Consider the following 19,153-nt stretch of genomic DNA (forward strand, 5'->3'; position numbering starts at 1 on the left):
ATATACAAATTTAAGACAACTTATTAGTACGGCCAAACAGTAAGCAAAGCCAATTCAGTATACAGTAAACTTTAAAAAAAAACACGGCCATGACAAAATGTTGAACAAATCAAACGATAATAAAAAAAATCATGGCCTCATCCTTGATGACACCATCAATTAAAACAAATATTACATTCAACAAGAAACGACAAACATTCCTTTACATTTTCATGAATAGAAACGTACAGAATGTGGCTGTGTTAACACTGATGCAAGTTCTAAACCCTTTCCCTATTTTCTTACATTAAAAAACGTGCAGCATATTTTGATTTACAGTTATGTGTTTTAGGTTCCTTTTTAAAAAGTATCAGTATGATTACCATAAAAACCGTGTCTACATTTGAAGAAAGTAGTTATCCGAAAACAGATTAGCTTCATGTTTTCCTATTATGTTTTATTCTCAACTAGGTGACTCTTCAATTAATTGATGAAATGAGAAAAAAATCTCTTTTGCAGTTCCATGATATCCTATTATAGGCGGAGTAAATGAAAAGATTGATTTAATACTGAAAGGAATAAATATTGACTTCGACAAAGCATGTTATCACGTTTCACAGGACTACTTCTGTTTATACTATTCGTAAGTTATAAAATGTAGTCGTTATAAAATCAAAGTCCCTTTATTAATATTGTAACTTACAGTTATCTTTTAATCAAGAGTAACTTAAAAGATACGACTTTATCCATGTCATTGTCTAGTAATTACATGAATTAGGAGATTCAGTTATTTGTATTGTATTTAAAACTTCGTCAACGTAAAGTGCTGATTTTACTGTTGCAAACTGATTTTCTGATGCATATCAGAGTTTAATATGCACTGAGACCAGAATCAGCAATACGGTGCTATGTACTCAAACAATAAAAGTATTACAAAAATACAAAGGTAATTTAACACCAAACTGCCGTCCTACTACTCTTCTAGCGTCAAACATTATTCCAATGCGATTGTCGACTTCTTTTGTTTTCGTATATACTTTACAAATTGTGTAATAGAATGAAGATTTACTTGATACTCTTTGGAGTTCAGAATATCCGCTTTACTTAGTAACAGACAAGTCCATTTATAATTTTTCTCTGGTCATCATCCTTTTAGAACCATTGATACAAAATCATTGTAAAATAATGTACGTTTGAGGGAACACATGTTTATATTTATTGAATAGTATACATGATTTTCCACCCAAAAATATGACATGGCGACCAAAAGAAATAACATCGACTGTATGTATCATTCAAAACATTAAAGTAACATGATAGTAATTCCTAAGTATGTTCAGATATCAATTGCGTTAACAGACAAAATAAAACCAAATTGAAACTCTTCATAGGATTAAATAGAGAATATCATATGGCTTTTTCAATAGCACACACCGTATCAACCCGAGACACCAATATAATCCCAAGAGCTCTGCTCGAGGGATAATATTGGTTGAGGATTGATACGGTGTGTGCTATTGAAAAAGCCATATCATATACACTTTATTATATACATAATACCTCTGACAAGTAGATGTATTTTATGTGACATGACGTCATGCAGATAAGGAGGTTTGAAATGACGTCATACAGATTATAGGTTGGACATGACGTCATACAGATCAGGGATTTGATAAAGCCTTTGCAACAGTGACTGCAATCGATGACGTGACGTCATACAGATTAAAGGTGTGATAAAGCTTTTGCAACCGTGCTGATATAGATAACCGTGCTGATATCGATATCAGCACGGGTGGCTGATACAGCACGCTTGCCATTGATTGTATTACACATACAATTTATCTGTATTTACTGCTAAGTATATAATAAACAACAGATATTTTGTCTTCTGCTTCAAATTTATCAATCGTCCTCAGATATTTAAGGTATAAAACCTCTAAATCATTACCCCATTGCTTTCTATGTTAAGCATAAATGGCGACTTTGTCTTAAGTAAAGTTTTAGGTTCAAATAAATTGGCAGTCATTTTATGTCAAAACTATACCTTATCCTAACTTTGGCTGAAAAATTTAACATACTGTAATTGCATATAAGAGCGAATTTGATCCGGAAGTTTGATAGTACAAAACCCGGTACGTTCGATCTATTATTTTATATACGTCTTTATAATTCTGAAGAAACTTCAAATAAGTATTATACAGTGGTCCAAAGTCCCCAAGCCTTCATTTGATACCAAACCTATCCAAAGATTTCACCTGTTGACTAAGATACTGCTATGCGTAGGAACTATTATAGTTCTTATATGTACATCTTTCTTGTATGTTCTTTCCAACCAGGCCTGGATTAGTTGTTCTATACCTCAAACAATGTTTTATATGAAAAGACTTACTGATTTGGGTTTTCTATAATGATCGCATTATATCAATTTTTTCTTCTTCCAGGTGTCCTTCCCCGTTTCGATTTCGAAGGTTATCGAGGCTCATGTAAAAGTCATCAATGCCAAATTCTATAATGATATAACAAATCAAACAACTGATTGCTCGCCTTTTACACTTAAACTAGGATACTACCATTTGTAAGTTACTTGAAGTAAAACATGTTTTGTAATGTAACAGTCACGAGAAGAGGTCAAAATTATGGAAAGAAAAAAGTGTTAAACATATGCGCAAAAACTAAGTCAAGTTTTCTGAGTTATACATTAAGAAACTAGCGGTAGATATAGAAACTGGTTTGTAAATTGGTACGGCTACAATTATCTGCGAAGGGTCATTAATAGTTGCGAAGGGTCATCTATACAGAAGCCAATCGGGACGACAATACTAAACGATATCTTAAATTCAACATAATTTTTTTTACCGAGACAATAGAAAATATGGCAATGACACAAAAAAGCGACCATACAAGAATCTTTCGATTAAATAAAAAAAGATATCACTAAAAATATGGCACTAGCTTCTCAGAAGAACAAACTTACTTAAATCATTACAGTAATACATATATTGTTTTTTGTCATTTAAATAAACCTAACTATTTGATAGCTAGGGAAAAACCTCACAGATAAAAAGTAAAATGACAAAATACCCAACCCCGAAGAATACTCAAAACGGTAAGTCTGTTATCAAATGGCAAAAGCTCACACACATCAAACGAATGGATAACAACTGTCATATTCCTGACTTGTTACAGGCATTTTCTTGTACACGTTATACAGAAGACCTCGTAAAAGTATTTTACTTACAATACGCTTATAAAGCTACAAAAATTATAAGTAATTTTACAACATAAATAAACGACATCGAAGCAAGAAAACAAACATGCACAGAAAGCTTATATACTTTTTTTGTATATTTTTTAATGAAATATAAACCTTTTGTGTAGTTTATTTATTTTTATCCCTCTTTTATTTAGTTGTCCTGCAAATGACATTTTATCACCTGGCAATCGTTTCGAATATGACTACGGAAGTAAATGTGAATTTAATACAAGTACACCCATTATATTTACTCGAGGATTCGAAAAGGTACCCTATTATATACTATTTCATATATATAATTATCGATCAAATTATGGAAAATATAATATGGCTTTTTCAATAGCACATCTGTATCATTTTCTTTTATCCCATATGATCAATTTATTTTTTATAATTAGGAATTAGCACCACTTCATCATGTTTGTACGCGCTTTACTAAATACTAATTACATTTTTAAGCAGTCAACATCAGATCATACTATAATTGTCTAGAAATGTATAACAATACCTTCTTTATTTTTAAAATAACATTTATGTCGAAAGCAACGAAATAAATACATATAAAAACTTAATGCAGTTTACAGTTTGAAAGCTTTAATTACAAGTTTCTTCAAAGGATCAGTTAGTTGACTCGTTTCTGACACTATCGGATTGTAATAACAACATTAACTTATACTGTGACGTGTCAATCAAGCACCTGTTTCAACAAATGTGTGTACATTGTGTAATTGGTTATAAAGAAATACTTATTAAGTAATGTACACTTTCTCCATATATTACGTTTTTTGCACAGACACGTCATAAAAGGCACGTGCTTAGTGAACGAGTTTTGAAAGATACATGTTAGGAAGGATCAAAAGACGCAAAATAAGAAAAATAAATCTAACACAAGACTTATGTAAATGATCTAACTGTATCAATTATAAGCATGAGAATTGCAATAGATCAGAGCACAAATTCGATACATATATAGAAAATATTTACTCGTGATTGAAACTCATTAGATAATCTGTGTTTACTGATTAATTGAGTTGTACAAATATCTTCGATTGGAACTTTAATTAACAGATGACCTCATGATTTTCTCAACTCTACCACTAAATATATAAATATATAAATTTTGAAAAGTTTTAAAGAGTCCTTACTGCTGAGTTTTTAATCGAAACTGATTTATTATGGTTTTTAGAGAAGTGGCTTATTGTTGTATATTTGCATACAAATGGACAACATTGAAAAAGTCTTGTCAAATAGTTAAGGTCAGTGGGTTTTTATCAAATGAAGTTAAGGCAGGAATATTTACTACGTTTTTGAAAATCTTTGATGCAGAAGTATGGCAAGGTTGTGTTTGAAAAGTTCATATTCTTATGTATTTCATGGATTTCGTTATGTTTTCGTTTGTTTACAATCACGCTTTATTCACATGATTTTTTTTTAATTTTCATATAATGATGTTCATATGATCAAACATATATTTTTCATATGTCAACATATGTTGCAAATTTTCCTGTGTATGAATATGACATGTCCAGTGACATCTTGCTTAATCATTTAATGACGCCATTTAATTACGACATTACCAGTCATATGAACTGCGTCGGTATTCTCAAAAATTGGAAAATATATATACATAAAATGGGATGTTTTTTGAAGTGTCGAAATCCAAATTCTGCATGCATGTAACTTACATTATCTGACAGATATATTTGTAATGTAAGGCTATCATAAATTACACATCGTAATGATAAAATTATAATAGTATTAGTTATCATCATTTTAGACTGATAAATACATAGTGCTTGTGGTTGTGATGGACGAAACTTTGAAGACAAAAAAGTTCACTTCATGCGGACAACCACCTGATAACTCACAAATTGAAAATGGAAACTCAACAATCGTTCATACCGAATCCTATTTTACCGGACATCATTACAGGTATATAAAAAAAATTATCATCATTTTAGACTGATAAATACATAGTGCTTGTGGTTGTGATGGACGAAACTTTGAAGACAAAAAAGTTCACTTCATGCGGACAACCACCTGATAACTCACAAATTGAAAATGGAAACTCAACAATCGTTCATACCGAATCCTATTTTACCGGACATCATTACAGGTATATAAAAAAAAATGATATTCTAAAATTTACCTACTGTTAAATGCATTTGTACAGATAATGTATAAAAGATGGGCATTTCAGTTTTTGTCTTTTAATACACAATCATCTATACCCATGATATTGATCTCATTTTGGAAGTTACATATAGTTGTATTAATTATCACATATACTATAACCGCCATTCAGGATTTACGTATCCTTTATATGAACGCTATTATTCAACAACTACTCTTTATTATGTTTCTATTGATTATCTGCTGTCTTTCATACAGAAACCGTTGGGTATTTTTTTATTCCGATCAAATCTATAATGAGAACCCCGTTTGAAATTTAACTGTTACAAAGCTTAAACTTGAAAACAAAATTTCAAAAACTTTAGTAAAAACACGTACAAATAAACAGCATTCATCTCAAATATGTTAAAATTTCTAAGAAATTAATTTAGGTGACAACTGTCATTATAAAAAAACAATATTCAAAGACACCAGGTTTATGATTTTTACTTGAGACGCGGTTTTTGTCTTTAGAAGATTCATCAGTAGTGCTCCAATTAAATAGTCGAAAAGTAAAAATCAAATACGGAGTTGATTATCCTTTAAAAACGAAAATGTTGATGTGTCAAAAGGAAATAAATAAATCAGTTTATTTGAAAATACCTCCCTTCTATAATTACAGTCTGTTTATGTACTTCTATACTTTCTGAATTTTTTAATTGACGATGTATGTGTATAATTTGTAGGATCGATTTTTCAACAGACAGTCGGTATTCTAATGGATACTAATTTTGCACCCCTTCTGTCCGTATTTTTATTTTGTACTCGTATGAAGCAGAACCTTCTAAAAGAAAAAGAACTTTGAGAAATTCTGTTATTTCACTTTCAGATACATTGATGATGTCCATTTAAGGAATAACCCTTATTTCAGATAATACTTGCATCTCATTTATCTCAGTGAATTTGGAATTATAAAATTAGGAATACTATTAGTACAAGAAGTAATGCATCATACCTTGATCATTTCCTCAATATTAACACATATGGACGACTATAAACTAAAATCTATGATAAATGGAATGGTTTTAATTTCCTAACTATGGATTTTCAATTTCTTAGCAGTAACATATCCTCGTCGCCTTCGTAATGTGTTTATATATCTAAATTAATTGATGCGTAATACTTGTGCATGCTCACACTATATGGCCCGCATAAACAGAAATGTGCTCCTTCAACAGAAACTGATCCAATAGAGGTATGGCATTGTATGAGGAGGAAAGATTAAACATAACACACCGATAATTTCATTCACACCATCACACATTGGTTGATCTATACGGTGTGTCTTTGTCAAAACTAATTAGTGACATTTTTTCCATATCTAAAATCGTCCTTCTGCCGAATACCGAACATAACCTTTTCCTAAATATTACTGTATTGGATTTTACATGTTTTGTTTATGCATGTTCCTTTGCATTTGCATTTTTTGTAAATTCCTTAATATTCTTAAAAACAACATTGTCTTTCCGCATTATGTTTACTTCCGATACTTCAATTTCAGTGAGCATAATTCAATTAATGTATTACTGAAATGCTCAATATAGGAGATAAACAGATCAAATTGGCGAGATTTGTTTAAGTAGTTAAAATATTAAGTTGCAATTACAATTGCATTTTTTATATTAATTAGAAATTTAAGTTATTTTGATCTATAATATACATTTGTATCTAATATCTTGATCAACTTCTAAATATTAGGCACACCGTTCGCGTACTGTTCAACCGTATGCGTATTTTAAAAAAAAGTACGCATACGGTCCAGACCGTGCGCCTATGGTCCAAATACTCATATTCGTCTAGAACATAGTCAGTCGAGTTAATTTTTATATTACACGGTTAAGTATTATGTTAATCTGAATAACTATGACGGCGTCAAAGCATTAATTAAAAAACCTTTCAAGACCGTGATGACCCTTATTATTTATTGGACTATCATTTTGAAAACAGTTGTGGATCTTTCGATTTCGTTCAATAACCATGATATAATTTGATAAAATATAAGATTACCTATGTATGTAAAGGTCACTTTTGTTGAGATGATCAATTCATGAAACGCACAGTTTTTTGTCCTTTCGTAAATCAATGGGAGATGTCCATTGTTATTCTGCAGTTTGCACTGTAATGAACTATTTTTTATTTATTGATGTATACCATTTATTTTTCTTTATGCTGAGTTTGCGTTTGTTTTTATTGTATTCGTGTCACGTCGAATTGTCATAAATCCGGTATTTTTTTTTTAATATTGCAATACAAACATGACGTCTTAGTTAACCAGTTAACCGGGTTTTACCCACAATTTTGTTCTTCTAAATCGTCCTGTATAAAGAAAGGAAAATATGCGGTTGTTATCAAATAGCTCATTTGCACTTATTATAGTAAATGCACCACTTGGCTACCACATTTTTAATGATTATCCGGGACTACTGACCTATGCAAAAATAATAAAATCACAAAAATACTAAAGATAGAGGAAAATCAACTCGGAAAGTCCATACTCACATGGCAAAATCAAATAACAAAACACATCAAAAACAAATGGACAAGAACTGTCATATTCCTGACTTGGTACAGGCATTTGCAAATGTAGAAAATGGTGGATTAAACCTGGTTTTATATAGCGCTAACCCTCTCACTTTGATGACAGTCTCATCAAATTCCGTTATATTTACAATGATGCGTGAACTAAACCGACACAATAAATAAAAATCGTCAAAATATGGGTACAGCATTCATCATCGTGTAACAATTTTAAAAGGGACAATTTACCAGAACACAAAAACATCTATCTACAAACACGTTCATTGATTTGCGTGTCTGAGGTCCCAAAATTGTATACGTCAAATATATTTGTCGTTCAATGTACATACAGGCAATTTTAAAATTTCACATAGGCAATGTTAGTATACAGGGTTAAAAAATAAAATGTATGTGAAATAAATTTCAGAAATAGACCGAGATTTAAAATAGTCCAAAAATTGAATAGAATTTATAAGAATCCACAAATAGGTAATTCCACTACGCGATTGAATGATTTTGACGTTTGTGGTTCAACGTATTATGTAATTCATAATAGAAATATATCATAATGACATAAAATAGAACAATATCATACTGACGGGATTTTTTAAAGTACAAAGTCACGTTATAAGAACCAAAGAAATACAAAAAGTCGCATATACAAAACACCAGCAAAACATGAAAGATAATACAAACACATTGACGGGATATATAAGTACCGATGCACGTTACATGGATATCAAATAAAACAATCCAACAGTAAAAGTAATATTAATAATAGAACAAAGACAAATGAAAGAACAATAAAACACGTTGTTAAGATGATAAACAACATCAGTACGCATAATCTATACATCAAGACCATCATGTATTATTTGTGAAGTTGATACGGAATATTTATCAACAAGGTCTTGGTACTTCCGATGAACTTATTTAGAAAAAGGACGAGACGTTCTTTGACATACCCCTGGTTCATCAACTTTCTACTCAGACGCTGATGACGTTTTACAAAGTCTGAGTAGGAGCTGCAAGCTTTTGAAAAGACCAACGTTGACGTCACATCGTTACTTTCACAACATTGAGAGTCAAACGCGAACTATTTGAGTCTCTGTCTCTGGATTTAAAAAGTTTTATATATGACTACCTGTTGAGTTCTGCCAATGGTAGTACCCTACATCCTGTTAAAAATATGTAAAATTATCAAATTTCAATTAAATATTTTTAAATACTGAAAAAAAAACGTTGCTTTCACTTTACACTTTGTTGTCGATCGAATTTCTAAAAAGTCGTCGGAATAGGACTTAGACCGGCGATACATTTGTTATCTACGTTAAAACCCGAAGATAAAACACTTTTTGGTACCCTGTACATGTACTTGGATACTCAAGGTTGTTAAAATATTCATTTCTGCTGGTATGGTCGTAGATAACTTATAATATCGTTAGCACAGATAAATTAACTATCAAATATTTCAGAATATAAGAGAAGACAATCAAATACTCAAAATGAAGTTCCTTACATTATTAGTAATAAGTTTTAATACATCATTCTCGTATTGGTTTATTCTTTACATTTCAGTTTCGATATAGAAATTGAAACAGTCTGTGATCCGCCTTTTTGTTTTGGTTTAAGATGTGATAAATGTGGTAAGTTATAGTTAACCGGGAGAATATATCGGTACAAAAAGTTCTGATGAGAGAGAGACTTCTGTTAAAAAATCTTTTCGTAAACTAGTCTTGATAATAAACGTCGGATGAAACAGACAAATCACAGTTGACTGATTGATTGGTTTTTTTACGCTGCATTAGCATAAATCACAAGTGTATCCATTTGATAACGACATAAAGACAATTAGATTTTTTTACATACACAATATATAGATTATCTTAATTTTACAGCGATGCAATTAACCTTACTCTGCAGGCAAAATAGGGTTTTATATTTTGTCTTGATTTAATGTTCTGATGAATTCATTGTTGATATTAACGGTATAGTCACATACATATATTCATCTTATATAGAAAAGAGCGGCGAAAGATACTAAAGGCACATTCAAACTCGAAAATAAACTGGCAACGCTTTGTCTAAACAGTAACAGACAAACAGACAAACAATAGTACACAATAAAGGCAGCATTAGTTTACCGATGTTGAATAGTCATAAATCAATTGAGAGTAAAAAAATCCGGATTACAAACTAAAAACTGGGGGAAACCCATCAATTATAACATGTGTAAGAGCAAAACAACGTAACAACAGAAACACTTAAGTGCAACTTAAAGAAACGACAATTATATAACAACTGCCAAATAGAAAAATGAAGAATAAGCATCACGCACCCTGGGATTTGATGTTTTTGTTATTTTACTTTTACCTTGAAGGAAAAAAATCAAAATTTAAAACATTTCTTCTAATTCAGTAAAATAAAATTGCAGTACGTTTCTTGTGTTTCTATACTCAAATGAAAAATGTGTATATTTTTAAACCTGATATCTTATAACAGAATAACAGATATATTGTATTTTTAGTGACCGACCACACGACAACACTGTACTCCAACACAGATACATCAATACTCTCTTCCGATAGTACTGTATACATCGAACCTGATAAAACCACAGCTCCATCGTCAATAAATATAACAAGTGGTCACATAACACCGACACCACCAATAAGCACAACAGTAAACCAGTCATCTTTGGTATGTTTACTTTAACACAAATGTTAAGATCCTGTAATATGTGTATTGAAGAACACAGCTTTCCTGCCAACACAGTATGCATTTATAATGCGATATAGGACGGGCCCAGAACATAATAAATATGATTCAAACTTTTTCCATGATATAATTTAAAAGTATTTTCAGCTTTATAGGGAGAATATAAAAACCTGTTTAGAACTATAAAATCATCTACAAGGTTCAAACTATCTACAAGATACCTCTGTTCGTCAGAGTAAAAGTCGTGTTTAAAGTCAAATCACCAAAATTCTGAATTCCGATGAAAATTCATAACAGGAAGTCTATATTCAACTGGCAAAATCAAAAGTTCAAACACATCAACAGAATGAAGAAGAACTGTCATATTCCTGAATTGGTACAGACATATTCTTATGAAGAAAATAGTGGACTAACCCTGGTTTTATAGCTAGCTAACCCTCTCAATTGTATGACAATCGTATAAAATTCCATTATACTGACAACGATGTGCAAGTCAATGACCATCTTAAAATTACAAAACGACATCAATTTACTTACTATAAAGGAGTTTAGTTTGATATGGTTTTTTTTAACTAAAAGCCATCGTGAGTCTTGTGAGAATTTGTATTAACTTTCTTATATTTACTTGTTATAATTCATAATTGTTTAAGGCATTTTCTTTACTCAATGTAGTTACGAACCTGTTAAGACAACTCGATATATTGTTGCTACTTAAGGGCATACGATACAGTTACAGGGAAGGTAATGACGTTGCTAACGATAATTGTTTTTTTTTTTTTCGCGACGTCAATAAGACTTATCGGAAAAGATTCAGTTTTCGACTAGTATTTCTCATTCAAACTTATTTAACTTGAAAACGAGTTCATGGACCCCTCTTTTGTAAAATGCCATTTGGTTTGATAACGCGTGATGATTATGTGTGCAAATTTTCATGAAAACGTAAATAGTGCAATTTTTTTTTAATTTACCGCAAAATATGATGAATTTTTTTCTACATTCATGATTATTTGATGAATATGAGATATTTCTGAATATAAAATGTATAAATTTTTAGGATACTTATTAAATACAGAAATTATAAATTATTTAACAAAAAACGATTTGTGTTTATCTTTTAAAACCAAAAAAGTTATGTCTTTCTTTCAAAAGAGACAAAAGAAAAATACAACCACAAATCCTAATTTTGAGCAAATATACAAAATTTCGATCTCATTTTACTCAAAGAATTGCACATGAAGGTATATTTTTTATTACATATATGATATAATCAGGTAGAAAATAGACAATATGGAAATGTTTATCAAAATGTAAATATGGGATCAAAACTGTATCGTATGCCCTTAACATTAAGATCACGATTTAATAGATCACTACTGACTTTATAGCTATAATCGAATTGTTTTAAATTAAATACAAGCAAATGGTCTTAACAATATTGAATTAAACGCTGTATATAACTCTCTAAATTATCTGAAAGACTGAACATAATCTAAAGTTACTCTTCCGTCTTGAAAGTGTTATAAAGATAAACATGACTATTTCAGTTAAAAATTAGTTAATAGAAACATTCTTAAATGATATGTTTGTCTAGACGACCCCTGTTGTACCTCAAAAGTGTAAAAACATACTTTTTTATATGCAATGCTATTTTGTACGGTTAACGCTGCTAAGGATTGTTGTGCTATTTTGCGTGCTCTTTAACTTTGTACTTGTTTGGATTGATAAATATTTTGATATGAGCGTCACTGATGAGTCTTATGTAGTCGAAACTTGCGTCTGGCGTACTAAATTATAATCCTGGTATCTTTGATAACTCTTTTCATATTCTCTCTTATTTTACAGGCGGCTGGCAGTGATGCAATTATAGTAATTACATCGTCTGTGGTAGGTTTTGTTCTTCTCGTAGGTATACTGCTTGGTATTGCGTACAAGTGAGTACAAAACACTTTTTTCCAATTTTAAAGGAATCATTACAATTCAATCCCATGCTAAGTCTGATATCGTTCAGACTCGGGAAAACATCCATCTTTATTGAACAATCATTTAGGACATACATCTCTTGTTGACAATTGTGCTGGTGGTTTTGTTGATTTTTAAAGTGGGTATGCAGCCAAATTTTTTTAATTTCATATTTATTATTTGAGAATCGCGTCTGTTTCAGTAAAAAAAAATGAAAAAATTATTAAAACAATGCCTCTGTTCAGATAATGTCTACAGGCCAATAGTCGATTTACAAAATATGAACATACATTCTTACATTGAAACCAGTGGAATATCGAATTTATCCAATCAAAAAAGTTAAATTTACCTTTTTTTAAGTCCGAGCCTTTGGCGATTATCTATGTAAGAATCTATTACTGTAATGATTAAAAAATAAAATTTCGTTTTTTTGTTAAACGAAAATCCCTTTTGTTCGAGTGCCTTCAACATCATACAAAGTTGTCAATTTCATTAACAGCTGTTAGTATATTTTGATTCACCCAGTGAGCTGACAAAGATTATGACCCTTTAATTCATCCAATCATCTGCTGAGACCAACAGCAACCAGACGTTGATTATTTTTATATACAACGGGTGCAAAAAGGGGTAACTTTTCAAAGAATTAGAGAAAGCATTTTACTATATGGGTTTGTGTATAGTCTGATAATAAAAAATGATGCCTTAATTTGAATATAAACAGTTCATTCGTAACGTGTATATTCAGAAGATATGAAGTTATACCTTTTCATTTTTAGCCATGGCATTGTCAGTTTATTGTCGAGTTTGACTGTCCCTCTGGTATCTTTCGTCCCTCTTTTATAATAAGTATTCTAATATGACGTACTTCTTTCGTATTGGGAAACAACACCGTGGTCAACTTCTCGGTATAGCTATACTAAGCGCAGACTCCGACATTAACATAATTATGGTTAATAAAATATACCTCTCACATACATCCGCATTATCGTAGCCTATATATGTAAACACTCCAATTGATTTCGCTTTGTTAAAAATTACAATTGAAAAAATGGATTGCATATGATAATGTATTAGTTATGTTTTTTTTCTGAAAAGCTTGCCTTCTCAGTGCATCTTGACTCCTTTGGTGATTTAATTCGATTCATTTTGAACGTTGATTTAAAGAAAGACAATGTGGTATGATTGCCAATGATAGAATATATGTTTTAAAAAATCAGTTATCCTAAAAAAAAAGACAAGATAGCTATGACAAATTGCATCATTTTTAAAACACAAGCATCTGCTAAAAAAACGTTTACATCAAAAGGGTCTACATTTTACTATACTATTAGTTTAATTATAAGTAAAGTTCAATGTTTGTCTTTTTCATTTCTAGCCATGGCGTTGTCAGTTTTTGTTCGATTTATGAGTTTGACTGTCCCTTTGGACCCTCTTTTAAAAGGATTTTGCAGGAGAATAAAATTACTGTATTTCTTTTGCGTTTTCTGTAGATATAAAAGCCAAAAAAAATTACGTAATCGACCAGAAATACAGGCGACAAAACAACTGCCACCAGCAATAGTTCTTCATAAACCGGAAAATTATGGCAAAGGATGTTTAGAAAACTGTGAAAAAAGTAACGAGTTTAACAATAGAAAACAACAAACACAACTTACACAGGATATAGATGACCTGCTTAGTGAACGAGATATAAAATCTGAAAAACAAAATAACTACAGGTCAGAAAACAGCTCTTGTAAGATTGGCATGAATGATAAACAAAAGTCACAACATATTAACGGTAGATCCGCGATCGCAAATACCAGAAGTAGCAATAATGAGACACAGGAAACTCTTCCCGAAGACGAGACCGAAGAACGATGGCCATTCATGTGTTATTGGCGTAAAGGATATATCACATAAACCAGCAAAAACATCAAGTGAATCTACAACCTGTGAAACGGACAGAAATTGTAGAACCGATTTTGTAATCGAACCGAAATCAACTACAGTTAAAACTAACGAACCGAATAAAAGCTATGGTAGAATAGGATCTTTGTTACCGCCAGAGACAACTGAAAAATCTTATGAAAATAATAATGTAAAAAGACCAAATAGTGCAATGCCTGCAAAGAATAGGCATATGTCAAAAGTCGATTTTCCTAAATCGAAATCTACACTTGAAACTATGTACAATAATATAAGACCAAAGGAGATTCCTTTACAGGTTAATAATTTAATGCCTAAGAATGGAAAATTGCCCATGAATGCATGATTGTAAAAAAAAAATTTAGGCGTATACACTTGTTACAAAATATTAATATGATCGTAAAACTGTTAGAAATGTTAAGTATATATGTATGTTTGATAATGGCTCCAATTGACGATTTTTTAGTAGTAAATTTGATATATCTATTATCTTGATCTTTCTTTGTAACAATTATCAAACAATATAATGTCTTATAAAGTCCACAATTTAAATAGAATAATATGGCTGTAATTAACTAGACTGTATCTTACTACTCAATCTATGACACTTTTTTACTTATTCCAAGTTTTTTTTTAACTCTTATTTTCTTTGAACATTCCTTTTGAAGGTTTTTACAGAACAAAATATTTGGATGTTGTCAGGTCATTGAGTATTGCATATTTTGGTATTAATATTGATTCACTCATGGGGTCTTTGCATCGGAAATAACTACATTTATTCTAAAAAAATAAAATGTTGTCATGATAAAGGTTATGTTTTTCTCATTTTTTTTTATGATGGTATGATGAGAAACCACCAACAGGAGGGATTGTACCTGATTTACATATGATAAAGACATAATTTTTCAAGTACTTTAGTTGCGGTCTGGAGCTGGCATGTCAGTAACTGATTGTATTCCTTTCTTAATGTATTTATCATTGTTACTTTGCTTTGTCTTATTTTACTTATTTTACTTATTCTGACATCGGACTCCGACTCCTTTAAACTGAGTTTTACTGTGCGAATTGCTATGTGTTTTAATTCTACATGATCTAGGGAGATGTTGAGATCTCACAATACATGATTTATCCTACATCATTTTTGCGCCCGTCCCAAGTCAGGAGCCTCTTGCCTTCGATTTTAGTGTTACGTCCATTTTCACTGAACTAGTGCCAAATATAATTTAAGGCCAGCTGACGCCCATCTCCGGGTGCGGGATTTTGTCCGCCCTTTGGTCGAGATGTTGTTAATTTCACATCTACCCCATATCTATTCTCAATTTTATCTATGAAAATCTACCAGAACGAATTCACCTGATTTATAATTTAAGTATTTAAACATTATAACACACTTTTATCGTTTCAAAACCAGTACATCAGTGTATATTGGAGTATTACTCTGAATGTTTATTTTGAAGTAACTGCACCCTGTCAAAACCTATGCTTGCATGACATTTTGTTTTACCGTTGACGTATGGAAATTATGTATGTTGTATTAAAAGACTGACTGAACTAAAGTTTGAACACTCTTTTAAATGAGACATCTTATTAACTAACAATATTGGGCTTGGCTTTCGATTTTACCGAGATAAATCAAAATGGTATACATTAGCCTGTTATCAGAGCAATACATGTATAAGAAAGAAGATGTGGTATCATTGCCAATGAGACAACTCTCCACAAGAGAAGCATTTATGGAACTGTATATTCTATTTAATTTATAAAAGTGTTCAAACAATCGTTCTTTATTCTTCATTATATCAAAATGCTACCAATTTCTGGACACACAGAAATAAGTCCATGCATTTATTTTTTACGACATTAAAAATTGATAAAAAAAAACGCACAAATTATCATAGTAATTTCAGAAAAATTGGCATACATCATGTACATATGAATTAAATTAAAAATGCCAGTGTTCAATATTGCGATACTCATTATGGTGCAATATTCTCGTTCATTAAAACTTCGCCATATTTTCTGATTATACAGATACTCGTCTTGATTGACATCCTTAATCGACATATCTAATGAAACTAGTTTTGCTTATTAATTATCGAGTTGTTCCTCTATGAGAAACATTCACACATCTTCATCTAATAAAAAGAAGCTAGGATTATTATATAACTGCACGTTTGGCTATGAAAGTGTTGTCCTCTGAAATAGTTTGAATACCAATCAGCTATGAGGTTTCTTATCCAGTTGGATATTTTGTTATGGCTTCAGTTCGTTCTTTGAGACGACGATCTGGTTCGGTATTTATATTTCCCGCTTTCGGGCATTTTGTTGTTATTTTCTTATACATGGGTATTCTGTATTATTAATACTTTTCATATATGTTTTAGTTGTGTGTTATGCTGTTTCTTTACATATGTGTTTATTGTATGGTCTAACATGATCTTGCGTTATATTACGGTTATTTAATTCTTATTTTCTATAAAAAAAAAAGTTAAACAGTATTGGCAGAAAATCGTTTATTATATTGTAGATTCAGAAAAGTATAACCTAAATGATAGATGAGCTGGTTACTTCTAGAAGTTGTTTCATATATTCTAGTTATATGTTATTTATTAGTCTCAACTGTAATGATAAAATAAAATGATAAGACATCAAATCATTTAAAAAAAATGAATATAATGAACTTGATATAAGCCCGATAAAATGATTTAGCAGTGAATTAGATACACATTTAAAGACATTCAACAGTAATATTTAAATATAACTTAAGAGTGTAATTTTATTTAATAAACTTAAATACACATGATACAAGTCACGTTTAGATAACAAATTCGACGACTATCGTTTTTCGTCGCCAATGTCGTTGACAAACCTTTATGGTATGTTATGAAACTTAAACAGGCGTTTTAGGAATCATTTCATTTCATTTGCGGCACGTGTTTGTAGATGAATCGGTTTGAATTGGTAGACCATTGTTAATTTTTAAACTTTAATACCAGGAAAACATGTCATTGCTAGATACATGTGAGTCTAAAAAAAGAACGGTTCAAAAATGCTACAAATGAACATTTTTCAGTTCAAAAACAATGCTTATGCAATAACAATCAAGCCTAATATTACCTTATTATTATGAAGAGATAAAATGAACATTTCATCGTCGAACATATCATAACCAGAAATCAGACTTTTATAATTTTATTGAGAATTAAAATGCTAAAAGTAATTGTAAGATAGATTGTTGTCGTCTGTCTGAAGACGAACCTGTATATTCTATTAATAGTGCATTTTTATATTTGTTGTATTATTACATTAAATGACCGTATGAATGTAGTCAAACTACTTGGAGGTCTAATTTGAAGTAAAGGACATGAGAGAAGTCTAATCTGAAGTAAAGGACATAACTAACACTTATGGTAAATGAGTGATTGATCCTTTTCTTTGATTGTTGCCTTTAGGTTTTTTATCAAATCATAATATCTGTGATAGGATCACTTTCTTGGAAATGCTCAAATCAATTTTACAATGTGCTTTATCCTTTTTAAACAAGTAAAACTGCGAGTTACTACTCAGTGATGATACCCCCGATCAAAACACATTTGTAAACAGGAAGTTGTTGAGTGATACATCTGAAAACGCACCACACGGTACTTATATTAAGCCAGCCCAAATTTCAAAAAACCTTGTACTGTAGTTCCTGAGAAAATGTGACGAATATTTTCAACTTGAATGTCATGTGTTTAATTATGTAAGTGTTCGGTGAACAGGAAGTTATTGAGCGATGAATCTTAAAATGCATCACACGGTATAGCTGACTTATATAAACCTTGACATCGAACTTCAGAAATCCTGTAATGTAGTTCCTGAGAAAGATGCGACAAAAATATTCTTTGGACGGATGGACGGATTGACGAATTGATGGACGACCGGAAAGACAGATGGACGGACAGACAGAGGTAAAACAGCATACCCCCATTTTTAAAGGAGGGGATATAAATATGTAAAACTATCTTACGTTTCATTGTAAATGTTAATTCAGCTGTACCAAAATAGTTCTCCGCTTTAATGACATAGGTTCCAAGGTCTATAGGGGAAACATTATATATTCGTAACCCATTTGATTTTTTTCCTTCATCTGGATTATAACTATCATCATTGCGCATTGGTTCACTGTAGAATTTAAATCCACGTTCCCAGTAACTACTAGAATCTTCGGGTAACTGCGCTCTTCCATTTTCAGTGACCTTCCACCAAGTAACGTGTGGATCAGGATAACCTAATCAATAATGTATCAATCGTGAATAATAACGACATTTAGATAATGTATCATTGAAGACCCATTGGTGGCCTTCGGTTGTTGTCTGCCTTTGGTCGAGTGTTTGTCTTTTTGACATATTCCCCAATTTCCATTATCATATATAGTAATGTTAATACTGGAGTGAACTACGTAGAATTGTATCCAATCAAAACGAGACAATGTCTGATATATATATATATATATATAATATATATATATATATATCAGACATTGTGTATACAATCAAAACGAGACAATGTCTGATATATATATATATATATATAATATATATATATATATATCAGACATTGTCTCGTTTTGATTGGATACAATTCTACGTGTTTCACTCCAGTATT

General features: G+C 31.0%; 1 long non-coding RNA gene across 1 annotated transcript; it reads left to right on the forward strand.

Annotated features, from left to right (window-relative positions):
* The first annotated feature begins 497 nt into the window (after nt 1–497).
* LOC143074270 (uncharacterized) lies at nt 498–14,450 on the forward strand. The gene is made up of 8 exons (XR_012977767.1): nt 498–622; nt 2,421–2,554; nt 3,388–3,499; nt 5,010–5,348; nt 9,500–9,567; nt 10,449–10,621; nt 12,482–12,570; nt 14,089–14,450. It is a non-coding gene; the product is annotated as an uncharacterized LOC143074270 (long non-coding RNA).
* Nucleotides 14,451–19,153: the final 4,703 nt, after the last annotated feature.

This window comes from Mytilus galloprovincialis, chromosome 5, assembly GCF_965363235.1.
Source record: "Mytilus galloprovincialis chromosome 5, xbMytGall1.hap1.1, whole genome shotgun sequence".
NCBI lineage: Eukaryota > Metazoa > Mollusca > Bivalvia > Mytilida > Mytilidae > Mytilus > Mytilus galloprovincialis.